A 16,557-nucleotide genomic window follows, 5' to 3' on the forward strand; every position below is an offset into this window, starting at 1 on the left:
GGGTACTACTCTCTTCCTTCGTGCTTCTGCTGGACTCTTTTCTATTTGGCAGCATCTTTGCTGCTTTGTGGCCTATTTTTTGTTTGCTTATAATTATTCCTTCAAAAGATTGAAAGTTTCTTCCAATTGGTCAAGTGTTATTTTTTTCCATTCTTCTAGTTTAATATTAATTGTTGTTTTAAAATATTTTTTATAATCCTTACTTGATATGAGGGTTCATATTTTCTCCCTCACAATATTAAGAAAGAAAATGAATAAACCAGCAAAACAAGAAAAAATTAAATAAATAAAAAACACTAGCAAAATTGTAAATTCATATTTTTAACTAAAATTCTCCCTTTTTCATAGGTAATGGAAGTTCTAGCCACATCCTTTGTCTTCTTTCATTCTGTTAGCCAATTTTTTTTTCTTGAATGACATATGTGTTACCCAACCTGATTACATCGCATAGTTCTCTTACTGAAAGGTCTAGATAGTCATTTTAAGTGTTGGTAAAAATCACAGCAATATAAATGCTAATGAATTCTTCCTTCAAAAAGTACCAATAAATATTAAGAATGAATGAAAAAGTTGGGCACAATACAAGGGGGACTTTCCTGGTTGGTGACTCTAGGTTTATTCAAGCAATGAAAATAAGGAGATGTTATTCCATGCTCTGACTTTGTCAGATCGATGATGAAACATCAACTGCAGGGAATAGTAAAATTCTTATGACAGCATCACACAAAGTGTTTAATCTTGGTCAGGAAAGGCAGCTTTCCAAAACTTTTACAACTTCCTTAGAAACTGTAGCATCAAAATCAAATACTACTTAGCCAAATATTTCCCACTTATTCAAATATATGGATGTGACCTCATATTTTACCACTAATGACATGCAGTGTGAGAGCATTAGGAAAACCTACAAGGTCACAAAAAAGTCACTATTTCTTGATCTTGGATTGGATATTTTAATAACATGATTGGAATACTTTAGTGTTTGGAGCAATATACAGTACTAAGATACATGCTTTAATTTATTATGTTTTAAACTTTAGGTAATATAGGCATTATTTCTTAAACTCATATTTTAATAATTCCATAGTTTTACTGCCTATCATTATTTTCAATTGAAATGTTCATAACCTGACCACTAAAATGTTTAGAATAATTTTTCCTTCTTTAAACAACTTCTTTGAGTTTCAACTTCTTTGCCTTAAAAAAATGTTTTTCTTAATCTTGAAATTCATCAGTATATTTTCAAATTTTTTCTCAGTAGAATAGTGTAATTTTATGAACATCTTTTTTAAGTATAAAAAGTAGAGTAGCAATGAAAACTTATAATATGTAATAGAATGTCTCTGCCTCAAAACAATGTTATAGAAAAATTATTTTTCCTACTTTGACTTTGTAATTAGTCTAAGGATAGCTAATTTAGGTAGTTTTCTTTCCAGTTTCTTATGATGAATTCACCAATTCAGAGTTTAGACACACAATAGCTATTGTAATCATTAGACCATATCTACTATGCCAAAAATTTCCCTTGTGCCTCCTTAGAGTCAATCCCTGTCCCCAAGCACTAGCTTCTGGAAAACAGTGCTATGCTCTATAATTTTGACTTATCAAGAATTTCATAAAAACAGAATAAGAAGTATGTCGTATTGAAGTTAGTTTCTTTCACTTGGCATAATGATTCTGAGATTCTTTTAGATTACTACCTGTGTCTGTAGTTTGGTCTTTTTCATTGCAGAGTAGTATTCCATGTTATAGACATACCAGATGTTATTATTGTTTTCCTCTGAGAAGCATTTCCATCGTTTTTAAATGAGTTATTAGTAAAGCTGCTATGAATGTTTGGATACAAGTATTTTTATGGACAAATGTTTTCATTTACCTTGGGTAAATGAGTTGGATTGCTGAACTGAGGGGAGGTATATGTTAAAATTTATAAGAAAATGACAAAATGTTTTTCAAAATAGATGTATTATTTTTCATTACCACTATCAATTAATGAGACATTAAATGCTGTCAGTCTTTTTTAATTTTACCACTGCTCTGTGTATTAATATCTTACTATGATTGAATTTTTATTCCCCACTGATAGATGATGTTGACTACCTGTGTATGTATTTATTCTTCATTTTTAAATCCTTTTTCAACATTACCTCTTCAAATTATGCAACCATGTTTGTAATCAAGGTGATTGCCATCTTATTATCACACTTTGAAAGCTCTTTATCTTTTGGGGACCCAGGTCCCTCTATCAGGTTTACGTTTGGCAAATACTTTTTCCCAATTGATGGCTTGAATTTTTAATTTCTTAAAGTATACTATAAAGTGTAAAATAGTTTTCAGTTGAAACATGCAATTTACCATTTAATTTTTCTTAGTTCATGCTTCTTTTTCTTATCTAAGAAATATGTTTTTAAAACAAGATATATAAGATTTTTTTCCTTTTTTATTCTTCTAAATGTATTAAAGTTTTAGGTCTAACACTTAACTCTAGGATCTTACATATGGAGTTAATTTTTGTACATAGTGTGTGGTAAGGCCAAGTTTTTGTTGAAATTGTTATGTGCATAAATTTTCATTTGGATATCCAATTCTTCCAGTATCATTTGTCATTCTTTCCCAAAATGGATTATTTACATTGGCATCTTTTAAAAAACCAGTTGACTATATATATGTGTGTATCAATCTCTTTCCAGAATCTCAATTATATTCCAATAATACTTTTTACCTACCCTTATTACAATACCATACTTTCTTGATTACTGTAGCTTTAAAGTAATTCTTAAGAACAACATTTTGCTTAGGATAATATTATGTCTTCCAGACCATGATGATGGGATACCCTTCCCTTTCTTCATGCCTTCTTTAATTTTTTTCAACAATTTGTAGATTTTACTGTAAAAATCATTTATAATCAGAATTACATTTATTCCTCAGTATTTTTGATGGTATTGTATGTAATGGAATTGTTCTGATTTACTTTTCAGACTGTTCAGTATTGGTGTAAAGAAATGCAACTGAGTTTTGCATGTTGATTTCAGATCCAGCAACTTTGTTGAACTTGTTTAACAGTTTTTGTTTCATTTTACATTGTTTGGTTCTAGTGTGGATCTTTAGACTTTCTATATAGAAGATCATTCTCTCTGCAAACAGTTGATTTTATTTCTTCCTTTCCAATTTGAATACCTTTTATTTATTTTTCTTACCTGAATGGTCTAGCTAGATTCCAGTACTGTATTGAATAGAAGTGGTGAAGGTGGGCATCCTTGTTTTGTTCCCAATCTTTGAGGAAAACATTTCAGGTTTTCATCATTGAATATGATGTTACCTGTGCAGACACTTAATTTTTAACTTAACTCATTTCTTCTCTCTTTGTTTTTAAATGATTTGGAATTATTTACTTTTATGCCTTGTGGATCTCTTTAAAGTTATTTTTGTTATTCTTTAGTATCCGTTTCAGCAATATGGAAGAGAAGTTAAAATATATGTTAGATTTACTATAACTATACAGCTAACATTTTTTGTGATTTTTAAATTATATTAAAAAGCATAACTATTTCCTGCTTGTAATTTACAATCTTATTCAATAAAGCCTAGTGAATATCCAATATCCAATGGTGTATACTACATGAATTCATTCTTAAAGAGATATTTTAAAACTGGCATAGCTTTAAATCCCTAAATATATTTTTACCAAATCATAACCTCCAGTTTAGTTGTGTTTCTGTTTGTTTTGCAAACAGAAAAATAACAATAATAAAAGTAAAATAATGTATTAGCTGGAAGATATCTTTAACATTATAGCAATCATTAAAGGCACAGATTATCAGTCACCATTTCTTCAAGGTTTGTATGTCCACATAAATTGCATTATTTTTCTGTCTTTTTAGTAAGTGGTTACTTTTGTCCTTTCATGTCCAGTAACTTGGACTATGGATTGATATATTTTGTTTAATTTAAGTATTAGAATGTTATGTTCTAAATTTTGAAATGAGACATTCAAAATAAAGTATACTGCATGGAAAGTCAGTTCTTGAAGATTTTAACTAAACCTACTTACAAGTTTTAAATTTAATGCTATTTTAATTTGGCTCAGAAGAAAAGCAAACCTGTAAGCAGCCAAAGATTTACATATTTAATTCAATTGCTTTATATTACGGTGATAAAATCAGTTTGAGAAGACATAATAGGGAGGCCCAAGGAAAACATTAAAATTCAATGGAAAATTAAGCCATGTATTTTGTTGCCACATTGATTATAAATTCCAGAGGATTAAGCTCATGTATTTGGGACTCTCAAGACAGAAAAACACAGTGATGAACAGCCGAGTAGGTAGTTTTGGAGTTCAATCGTTGTTAAGTTTTAAGTGCAAGCAATGGTAAATTCTTGCATCTCTCTCTCTCTTTTTTTTTTTTTTCTGACATAAACTGTACATTCATTGCCTTATTTTAAAATACTGGTTTTGGAGCAATCTCCAAAAATATTCAGGGAAAATGTATCACCTGTTAGCTTTTATTTGATATTCCCTAGGGGAGATTTAGATAAGTGCAAATCTGTATCATATATTAAAAATGAACATTTCTTGGTACACAGAAATAATTATATGATTAGTGTTTCTACATTCCTACACTGTCTTAAGCATAGATAAAAAAAACTAAAAATAGATAAAATATGGGCTTCTATTACAGTAAAAAATTATAGTAGTACGAACTATAGTTTAATGATAAACTCTCTTAAATATTGCACTGGACAAGTTTTCCTAAAATAATGTGTGTTTTTAGAGCAGAAATTCAGAGGAATGGCTTCTATAGCTATTTTCTATTCCTGAGAGCATGTTTTCTGCTTTTAGCCTTTTTTAAAAAATGAATGAGGAAAACTTTACATATCAATCTTTTGAAGCCAACATAGAATTGGAAATTTACTATATAGCATACCTTAGAATTCCTTCATTAATTTTAATTATATTGTATCCAGATATTAGTGAACCGAGAGAATGCAATAAAGCCATTATAGTCAAGAAGGTGATATTAGGTCCTGTGTATGAGTTAAAATTGTTTTAATTAAGAAACTTTGGTTTAGAACTGAAAACAGACCTCAGTACAACAGGATGTGTTTGCCTAAAACTTCAAATTTAACCAAAATAAATACTGTTTTTGTGGAAAGTCAAAATTGAGATTAACATAAAAACAATATATTTTTCTTATGCAATTGATGCCAACAAGTAAAATTAGGATTACTCGATCCTTTAAAATCTAAAGTTTAGTTTAAAATAGAAATTCAGGGATCCCTGGGTGGCTCAGCAGTTTAGCGCCTGCCTTTGGCCCAGGGTGTGATCCTTCAGGCCCAGGATTGAGTCCCATGTTGGGCTCCCTGCATGGAGCCTGCTTCTCCCTCTGCCTGTGTCTCTGCCTCTCCCTCTCTCTGTCTCTCATGAATGAATAAATAAATAAATAAATAAATAAATAAATAAATAAATAAAATCTAAAAGCAACAACAACAACAACAAGAACAACCTGAAATTCAGTGAATTGAGAGTCTATTTTTTCCCTTACAAAGAAGCAAAGAGTATTTCCTGGTACATGCCTCCTGAATATAAATTTAATACTTTCCTATTTTTCTTTCTTCCTTTCTTTCAGCTTTTCTTCCAACCTCCCTTCCTCATGTCCTTTCTTCTTCCCTTCTTCCCTCTCTTCCACCTTTCCTCCATTTCTTCCTTCCTAACATTTTTTATTTTTTACGTTAGAAAAAAATAGCAATTACATATTGAATTAAATTATGGCAAACTATATTATCATATATAGGTCAGCCTTTTCTCTGTAATGCTTCCAATTTTATATTCAAACCTCATAGTATAAAATAGAAGTTATATATGGTATTATAGTATATTATATTAATGTAAAAATATAAAATGTATAATTAATTTCATGAACTATATTTATGAAAACTTTTGAGTGAATTTGCTTTGTAATATAGACTTTGACTTATTTTTTTTATATTGTCAACAACTCTATGCTATAGTTAAATCATCTTGTGATATCGTCTCTATTAGAGTTTTAAAAAGCAGTAAGACAAAAGACTGAAAAGCTGCATGACAAATAAAAGTACTGGAACTTAAAAGATTCTCTTTTCCATTACACCTATAGGAATCAACATGATGCATTGCAGTGTTTTCTGAAATATGTCTCAGATATAGGAGATAGCTTTTATGTGGTTGCCTTAGCTAGAGATATCTAGAAATATGACCCAAAACAAAGGTGAAAGTTACAATGTTATTGGTTGAGGGAGATGGGTCGTGCAAATCCAAGATGGAGAAGAGATAGAGTACTAGGACTAAAAAGAATGTCAGCCAATGGAGACATGCATTACAGCACTGGCTACCACTGTAAGAGAAATTTGAAAGATACACAGTCTCTTGCTGTGTCTAGAATGGTCCATTTAAGACCTCTGGGCACACATCAAGGGGAGTCATGCTATAGAGTAGTCCATGGAAACAAAGTAGGGAAGAGAATTCATCTTCTGGGCTCCTTTTGCTCCCCAGGTCCCATTGGTTAAAATATGCTTCATGTGCAATTAATTCCCCTGAAATTACAAATGAAGTCATTTGACCCATTTTAAAGGGTTCTAAGGAAAGGCAGATTTTATGCTGTGTAGTTGCTTGATACAGGTCCAGAATTAATGACTGACCTCTGGTTCTCTTGCTGTTCAGCCTGCCTTTGCCATATGGATAGGACTGGCTAGCCTCAGACAATGAAACCCAAGGTGTGGATGAGTGAATCAGGCACATGAGATGTGGTTCCATACAGGCCTAAGTGGAGGAATCAATTAATCTCATGTTTTTTGCACCTGAATATTTTGTACAAACTTCCTTCACTTGTGTCCTAGCTTGTTACTTTCCAAGATCCATTACTAAAACCCATGTTCTTCCCTCCCTAAAAGTCAAAACCTCAACTCCTCTACTTCCTCTAAAGACTTGGGTCCCATTCCTTCTCTGGAAGTGCAGTTTTGACCAGCCCCTGCTCCTATCATTATAGCCTCTCAGTTCTCATTATCACTCCCCTCAGCATTCCTCCCTTCAAACTTTTAGGCCTTATTCCCATTTCTTAGCTCCTTTAGTTTGCTTATTTTTCCCATTCCTGGTCTTGTCCTCAAATTGGGCTTACCTGTACTCCACTCACATTTTTAACTGTCTGAACCTCATTGGCTTTAAGTAGATCATCCCTTAAAGCACCTACACCCATCTCTTGCAAAGCAGCCAGTTCTGTCTGCTAGGCCCAACCTGTTCTGTCCACATCCTAGCTCCTGCTTCTTGCGCCAACCTTTGTAACATCAGCCAATGCCAGCTTGTGCCTCTCTGTAATTTCTACCCCCTTTCCACTAGTCTGTTGTTTACAGTCCCATCTTTTCAATTCTGTATTGCATTGTTTTTCATTTCTGTCTGCATTCTCTTTCTACCACATTTGTTTATGGAGTAACAGGAAAATGTTTTCAAAATTTTTCAAATCTTATTACCTAGACTCTTAATCTCTAAAAGAAATGAAAAGATGACCCTTTGACTCTGATGTTGTATATGGTACATCTCTCTGATGAATAAAAAATAGAAGAATCTAGAGAAGGGAGGACTTGACCTTTCTCTCTTTGCATGAGACAAAACAAGGATCGGCTGGAAATTGTGTGGAAATTCAGATGGAACTAGCAATGGCGCATACCTTGATTTTGCTATTTCATTTTACTGAAATTTAGTTTCTTCTTGTTCCAAAAATGATAAAAAATTATAATACTTTAGGATAGTGAGGGTATTAGAAGAAATTGCATAATATTAAGCACCTAAAACACAGTGAGCATTCATTACATATTGTTCCTTTCTTCCCAGTCTTCTTTCCTTTTTATTTTTTAAATATTTTATTTATTTATTTGACAGCGTGAGAGAGCGAGCTCAAGTAGAGGTAGTGGCAGAGGGAGAGGGAGAAGTAGGCTCCCCTACTTCTTTGAGGAGCAGGGAGCCCAATGTAAGGCTGGATCCCAGGGCCCTGGGATCATGACCTGAACCAAAGGCAGATGCTTAACCAACTGAGCCACCCAGGTGCCCCCCTCCGCTCTCACCCCCCATCCTCTTGCTACCTCACCAAGCACTATAAAAAAATGTGCATAGTATGTGGTTGTCGTGAAGAAAATCCTGACTTTTTTAGTGCTGGAAAATTTCTAGGAACTTATATGTTGTGAGGTTTGGGTAGAAAAGCTTAAAGGCAAACTTCTTTTCTTGGAGGAGTGTGTGTGTATAGACAAATCACCTCTAAGGAGAATACACTATGAGGAAGGGGCATTATGGAAGCTTTTGAAGAGGGTGATGGATGCCTCACAAGACTGTCTAAGAGCAGCCATCTTCAGGCTCCCCGGAAAGCAGAGCCCTATATTATATCATGATCCACAGTGGCAGTTTAGACAAAGGCAATTTGGACAGGGAAACATTGGGTGGTACACTTGAGAGGTTGTACCAGGACTGCTGGCTTCATGTATGGCACCTAAAATTGCATTAGAAAAGGTACCATCTATTTGGAATGCAGTCAAGCACAGTGGCTAATGACATAAGTGGAAGCAAGTCTCTGTTCTGGGATCCAACTCTTCTACAAAATTTAGAGTTGCCTAGACCCCCTGACCCCAAACATCCCCAGCCTGTATCTTCCAGAGATTTAGGAGTACTACTTTTAGAGGCCATACTTCAACAATGATTCCACAAGCCTGTCCATTATGGGTTGGAGCCTCAAAGCCCTTTTCCTAATTTTTGATAATTGTATAACCACCTCTTCTCTAGATTGTTGAGCAAATTTCCATGTGACAAACAAAATTTGTGTCAATACAGTGGAATGATTGCCTGGATTCAGATTTAATTTCACTTAAAAAATAATGTGAAAAAGGTAAAATAATAATAAAATAAAAAAGTAAAGAAAATGATGTATTGCAAAATTTTTTGCACATCTGAGTTTTAGGGTTTGATTTGTAAAGTTTCTAGATGATTTTTTTTAACATTTTGGAAACTTAAACTGCCTCTTTGTGTTCTATTACATATATATGTGTGATATATGTATGTCTCTTTCACACACACATACACACATATATGTGGGAGGAAAGGAGGGAGGAAACTTTGGAAAGAAATGATACAAGTATATATTACATGATTATTTTCATATTGTTGAACCCATTAATTCATCAATAAAAAAAGAGAAACAATTTTATAAAGTTCATAATGTAAAATTTTATGAAATATACAAATGATTTCAAAATTGGTTTGGTTTCAAAGTCCAGTTTTTAGTTTATAATTCCATGATGCTTTCATGAAATTAAAATATTTAATTTGGTTCACTCGAGAGACAATTAGCCATTTAAAGCAAATTTTTAATAAAGAGTGTTAAATATATGTAATAACCTCAGTGTCTGAATCATCAAGTATAAGTCCACTTTTGTACACAGACTTTATATACCAGATAATCTCTAATAACAAGTGGAGCTAGAATTATAAGACAAAAAGATGCAGAATTTTCAGTTATCTGTGTATAATTTTATGTTCTTAGAAAGGAAAGATTTAAGACTTCTCCTAATAAAGAGAATATAATTATCCTCCTTAGCAAAATCATTTGCTACTAATTCTATTTAAATATAGCTTATTCAGAATAGGAACTGAAAAAATATTGTAAAATAAATTTGTAATAAGGTAAAACTGTGTGATTCCTGGGTTAGTTGCTTACCAATTGTTTGATCCTGGGCAATTTACTTAATGAGTCTAATTTTATCAGTTATGTCTTCAATAATAAGAGCCTATTTTCTACATCTCTGGTATGTACAAAACAATAGATTGGTCATAATACACCTAAATAGTAGGCAAAATGGTACTTAGAGTACATTTCTTATTGATATTATACCAAGAAATATCCATTTATATCTAATTGATAAAAACTAGTTTTTTCTATTCATGAAACTGAAATGAGACGTCAAACACAATTTTTAAGTCCATTTAAATTTACTATTGCTTTGAAAATAGCAGGAGTTTTATTCCTTTTTACTCTGACACCACTAACCTACAACATTGGAAATCTTAGTGTTCATGAGTATTGCAACTGTTAGTGTTCATCGTGGCAATCATGTAGAAAGATCCTGATGAGCAAGGAACACACCCAAAGATAAGCAGCCTAACTGAAGCAGAGAAAGAGATAATGTTGATTTCTTGATTTTACCACCTACAATGAACATATCTGAAAGCAGGAAATAAAATGTATTCAATACAGTTGTATGAATCAACCAACTTCTTTTTTTGCTTAAAAATTTTAAATTACAGATACACTAATCAGTTATGCTAAGACTGTAAGATTTACCAAGTAAAGACTTTTATTTTCCTTTGCACTTATTTTCTTTAAACACACTCAATTCTCTTCACTGACTTGAAGTTTTTTACATGTGATTACAAAAATGATAATATCATCCAAAGTATAGCATTTAGTATTTTGGAGGAGGTGTTATATATTATTGACTCAAGATCTACGACAACAACAACAACAAGATCTACAACATAATTTTATATTTGTAATTCCTTTTTTGACAATATACTGGGATATGGAGAGAAATATTACAAATGAATCCTTAAAATAATTTTGAATATTTTATTTTTTATTTTTTAAAATCATTAGTTAATGGCACCCAACGTTTCATTAGTTTCAGGTGTACAACATAGTGCTTTGACAACTCTGTAACTTATGCTATGTTCACCACAAGTATAGCTCCCATCTGTCACTATACAACCCTATTATAATAATATTGACTGCATCCCCTATGTTGTGCCTTTTATGGGTGATGGAAGGTTGGAAATACAAGCTTCCAGTTATGAATAACTCATGAGCATAAAAGGTACAGCATAGAGAGTTTTGAATATATTTAAACCATTTTATCAAAGCTAATTTCAACAGCAATTACTTACATATTATTTAATAAAATTTATACATTTTTACGTTTTTTTCTTACCTCTTCAGTAAAGCTTGATATTTTTTGTCTTTACTCTTAGCAACTGGTTTATTCTTAATTAAATGTATTCCTAAAATATAATTCAATTAGAGTTATTAAAAATAATACAGAGCACTTGTCACTGTTTTGAAATTTTTAATTTTTTCTATATTACCTTGAATGAATAAAAAATGAAACAAAATATGGTGTAAATGTACAGCAACTTTGTCATTAAGCTAAGTAAGACAAAACTAGCTTCTCCCCGTTTAGGTTACTATTGAAACTACAGCAGACCAAATATTTCACAGCGATGTTTTTCACTTAGCTCATTTACACAGGCATATTAGGCCTAATTAGTATTTTTTAGTCATAAGTTATTCTTAATAACCTGAGGACTATTGCATTAGTGTTACAATTTATAGGTCTATAAGAAAAGCAAGTTCGAGAAGGGACAATCTCCTAATTTGCATGTGCTAATTAGATAGATATTAATTCTAATTTTAAAATCGGTAATTTAATATTTTTGGTAAACTAGGACAAGATAGTAATTCTAATTAGTTATACCAAATTGTTACTAAATGGAACAGATTTAATAGTCCCTTTGAATCTGTTAAGAAAAGTTTGGTTGTAATAAATATCTCTGTATATTGTTTTGACCTCTGCTTCAACTACACAATCCCAATTTGTTTTAAGTGTTTTCCCAGGTACAGGACTCCATGATTAATATCTCTTGCTGTGTTATCTCTGCTGCTAATGAAAAACATTGGGTGTTCTTTCACTTCACAGAATGCAAACGCAGATGAAAAAATTTCACAGGTGAACTCCTTATGAACACTTCTAATTGCTTAGGAACAGTGTTTGAAAATCTCGAGTAATTTGCCATTATTATAATGAATAGCATAAACTGTAATTTTTCATAGTAATTAACTTGTGTCAGCACCATTATTTTTCATTAATTATAAATGAGAAAGAATGAAAGAACACCCGCAGGAACAGATGTGCGAAATTGTCTCTTAGGTTCTGTTTTAGGTTTTGTTTATATTTTTTTTCTTTTTTTCCCTACTCTGATACTATTTTGGGTATACTATTGAGCATGAGGAAAATGCAGATGGTGATACCTGTTTGGGGTAGAAAGGGACAAAGGGCATTTATTTAGATAAATTCCTGTGTAGACCATCCAGTGTTTTTACAAAAGCTGTTATTGACATGCCAGATAAAACTATAGGAAAAACCAAATTACTACTACTTTACTTTTAATAAATACAGCTAAGATAACTTAAGAAAATGTGTTTTGACTATATTTTTTTCGTTGTTGGTAGAAAATAAAAGCCACTATCTAGATTTAAGCCTATAGTGTGTTAAATTGAAGTCAAATATAAAAAAGGAAGGGAGGCATGAGGGAGAAAGGAAGGAAGGAATAAAGAGGAAAAAAGGGGGAAGAGAGGGTGAATTTTATGCAACATTTGTGTGGTTGGTTGTATCTCTTTTTATAACTTTACATAACAGCTTTCATTTCAGAATACCAGTATATGTTCGGTATTTTTGTATTAAACGTATCTTTTATATACAAATAAAATTATTGTATCCTGAATTTGTTGTAACCTTATAGTCCATTAAGATGGTAACTTGACTAACAGAAATCTAGACATATCATGCATGTTGGCTCTTTATAAGTTTTGAGCAGAACAGCCCGGATAATCATTCTTATCATGTGATGTCAAAAAAAAAAAAAAAAAGGCTGATTTGTCAATTTTGTCCAGGGTGAGTTCCTCTAGAAATTTCACTTTGTATTTCATCATAATTTTCCTCAGCATGGGTCCACTTATTTTTCCATTCCCTTATTGAATCACATATTATGTTTCAGACACTATCCTACCAACCCAACCCAATTACAATGTTCCTGCTTTGTATCATAGTTTTGGTTTACATCTATGTGTTTATGTGTTTTATTTGTATTTATTTATTTATTTTGAAGGGAAATCTCTTTATTTTTTTATTTAAATTTTGTTGGTTAACAAACTGTGCAATATTGGTTTCTGGAGTAGACTTCAGTTATTCATCACTTACATATAACACCCAGTGCCCACCACAAGTGTCCTCTTTAATACTCATTAGTATTAAAGACTCACTAGTGTCCTCATTTAATACTCATCTAGCCCATCCCCACCCACCTCCCTCTATCAACGCCCAGTTTGTTCTCTATCCTTAAGAGTCACTTGTGGGGGGAGATGCCTGGGTAGCTCAGCAGCTGAGCATCTGCCTTTGGCGCAGGATGTGATCCTGCGCTCTTGGGATGGAGTCCCAAATCAGGGTCCCTGTAAGGAGCCTGCTTCTCCCTCTGTCTGTCTATGCCTGTGTGTGTGTGTGTGTGTGTGTGTGTGTGTGATGAATAAATCAATTAAACCTTTAAAAAAAAGTCATTTGAGGGGGCACCTGGGTGTCTCAATCAGTAAAGCACCCGACCATTGATTTTGGCTCAGGTCCTGATCTCACAGTTGTGAGATGGAGCCCCCAGTTGGGCATGGAGCCTGCTTGAGATTCTCTCTCTCCCTCTGCCCCTCCCCTTCTCCTCTAGTGCATATGGGTATGCATTCGCTTTCCCTCTCTCTTTCTAAAACAAACAAAAAGAAGAAAGAAAGAGAAAGAAAGAAAGAAAAAAAGAAAAGAAAAAAAGAAAAAGAAAGAAAGAAGAAAGAAAGAAAGAAAGAAAGAAGAAAGAAAGAAAGAAAGAAAGAAAGAAAGAAAGAAAGAAAGAAAGAAAAGAGTGGCTTCTCCAAGAAGAGAAGTGCAGAGGGTAGTGTTTCAAAGTTCAGTTGTTCTTGTTACCCTAGTCCTCCAAAGTTTCCTAGTGTTATTATTATAATTATTAGACTCTAATAATTTTCCCAGTAGAGATAAAGACAGGATGAAGTTGTGAATTATATAGGAAGACTACTTTGGCAACTAGCCATATCTATGTCTGTGTCTGTGTCTATGTCTATATCTGAAGTTTGTGTTCCCAGTCCTATCAGCACAGCCATAAAATGATTTACTCAGCATGGCTATGTCTTGGGGCAATGTCTGGTTGTGTCTAAGGGATTTGAGTTTGTCACCTTGACTTATCCAGTGTTTTGGGGCAACCAAAACATCCTACCTAATGGATACTGTCAGTGTTATCAGTCCCAATTGACATTGTTTGTGTTAAATTGGAGGACCAAGTGTCCAGTATCCCTGTGGGTTTTACTATCTTCTAGCATGATTTTGTGACATATTTACCATTATATGCCCATTCCATGCCTTTTATTATTTCTTAATAACCAATTCTGAATACCCCACTTTTCTTTTTTTAATGTATTTTTATAAGATTTATTTATTTGAAAGAGAGAGCATGCACCCATGCGGAGTGGAAGGGGCAGTGGGAGAGGGAGAGAGAGAATCTCCTACAGACTCCCCATGGAGCACCGACTCCCACATAGGGCTTGATTCCACTCCAAGACCCTGAGATCACAACCCTAGCCAAAACCAGGAATCTGATGCTCAACCAAACTGAACCATCCAGAAGCCCCTGAATACTCCCCACTTTTCTTAAGTAAATCTTGTCAAAGCCCAGTCTCATAACAACTGTGATGCTAATTAGGATTCTTTGATTGCAGTCAATAAAATCTGACTCTCACTTTAAAAATTGAAAAAGAATCATGTTACGAGAAGTACACGGGGCAGCCTCCAGAATTGATAAAATGAGAAAAAAAATCTGATTCCGACTAAAGCAACCAGAGTAACTCTGACTATTATAGAAAATATTGGCCGTGTTTAATGTGCCATCATCTGAGTGACACAGCTCCAAGATTGTTGGGGATACTGCATTTCCAGACAAGATTCCAATTGCCTAGGTGAGAGCAAGCTTGTAATACTTCTAAATTTACTGTTAATTGATTTGGCAAGAATTAACCAAATAAGATAATAATATGGACGAAAGAAGCTCTATAAGCATTTTATACATTTTATCTCATTTAATATTCAAAATGAGAAACTTTTGAAATATAACTTTCAAAATAACTTTTTTTGGGGGGGTCAAAATAACTTTAAAAGCAAATATCAATATCTTTATGTGACAGAAGAGGAAATTGGAGCTTAGAGCAGTAGTGTAATTGGCCCAGATCACAGAGCTAGGAAGTAGGGAACAAAAATTCACGCAAAAAGAGTCTTATTTAGCTCTGGGTTTCACTAATCTTCTGTGTGGCTAATTCATGGACTAGGACTGTACTTATGTTTTTACAAGTTTTATTTTTCTGCAGTAAAGCAATTTCTTTCTCACTATTTTGGGTTGGATCTTTCTTTTACAAAATGATAGAACTCTTCTTGTACCTAAGAGAGAGTCAATTCTGCCAGCACAACACTTTGAAAATTATGGTAATTAAAGCAACGGATCCAAACTATAGGGACTCATTCAAAGCAAAGAAGTAATTCTTTCACTTATTATTTCGAAGTTAGCGGTTTCATTGTAGATCCTTTGATTATGATTTTCTAGTTTTTTCACACTGAGGCTTGAAAGTGTTTCTTAAATATTTTTGCCATTTATTAACAATTTTTGTGACCTAAATTATAATAACTTCCCCAAAGGTATTCCATTGGAAACAAAATTTCTCACGTTGCAGAACAAGTCTTTGACATAGGTCTGTTGAAGCAATTGTATATTAATCAGATCTTTTGGATTTATTTTTAAATTTATTTTTGCCCTAGCAAAAGGTAGGACAATCTCCATGATTATGTAGTCAATTTCTTCTCCCTCTTCCTCCTTCCTATCTTCCTCCTTCATTTTCTTTGTCGTCATCATCATCTTCTTCTTTCTTCTTCATTTTTTGCTTTATATATTTTGGTACTATGTTTCTACTAGTTTTTTATATTCTTCAACATGTCTACTCTTAAGATAACCCTTATTAATCCCTCACAAACATTTTTCCCAATAAAATCCAGCTTTTCCGTTGCTATTGCTGTCAAATCCAGGTTCTTTATTTTTGAATTTTCCTGATATAACTTTCTAAAATTAGATTTTTTTCACTATGTGTGTTTGTATATGTAGTGCGTGTGCATATATGTATAAGGTGCTCAACTTGAAATTGGAAAACCTTGAAATATAATATAGAACTTCAAATCATTTGGCCTCACTAGACAAGATGATATGGTTGTTTATACTTATTTGTCACTATGCTTTCTATTTCTGAACCTTGATATCTATGAGCTTATTTTACTTTATTTTAATACAGAATTCATTTGCTTCTATTGATTTATTTTTTCAGTAGTTGGGAAGTATCCATCCTTTAAAAAATTCTTATTCTAAAAATCTTTAATTATAAAAGTTAATAATTAAATAATATTTTACCATATACCACCAACACACATCATCCCTATAAAATGTGAAAATTAGCAATTTATATCCTTCTATATTCTTCTATATTACGCTAACTTGTGTAATATGCATTTAAGATTTTTCCATTTCTTTTTGTGGCTTAATAGCTCATGTCTTTTTAGCACTTAGTAACATTTCATTGTCAGATATACCAAAATAGTTTATCCGTTCATCCACTGAAAAGTATCTTGGTT

The sequence above is a fragment of the Vulpes lagopus genome, chromosome 4 (genome assembly GCF_018345385.1).
Source record: "Vulpes lagopus strain Blue_001 chromosome 4, ASM1834538v1, whole genome shotgun sequence".
Taxonomy (NCBI): Eukaryota; Metazoa; Chordata; class Mammalia; order Carnivora; family Canidae; genus Vulpes; species Vulpes lagopus.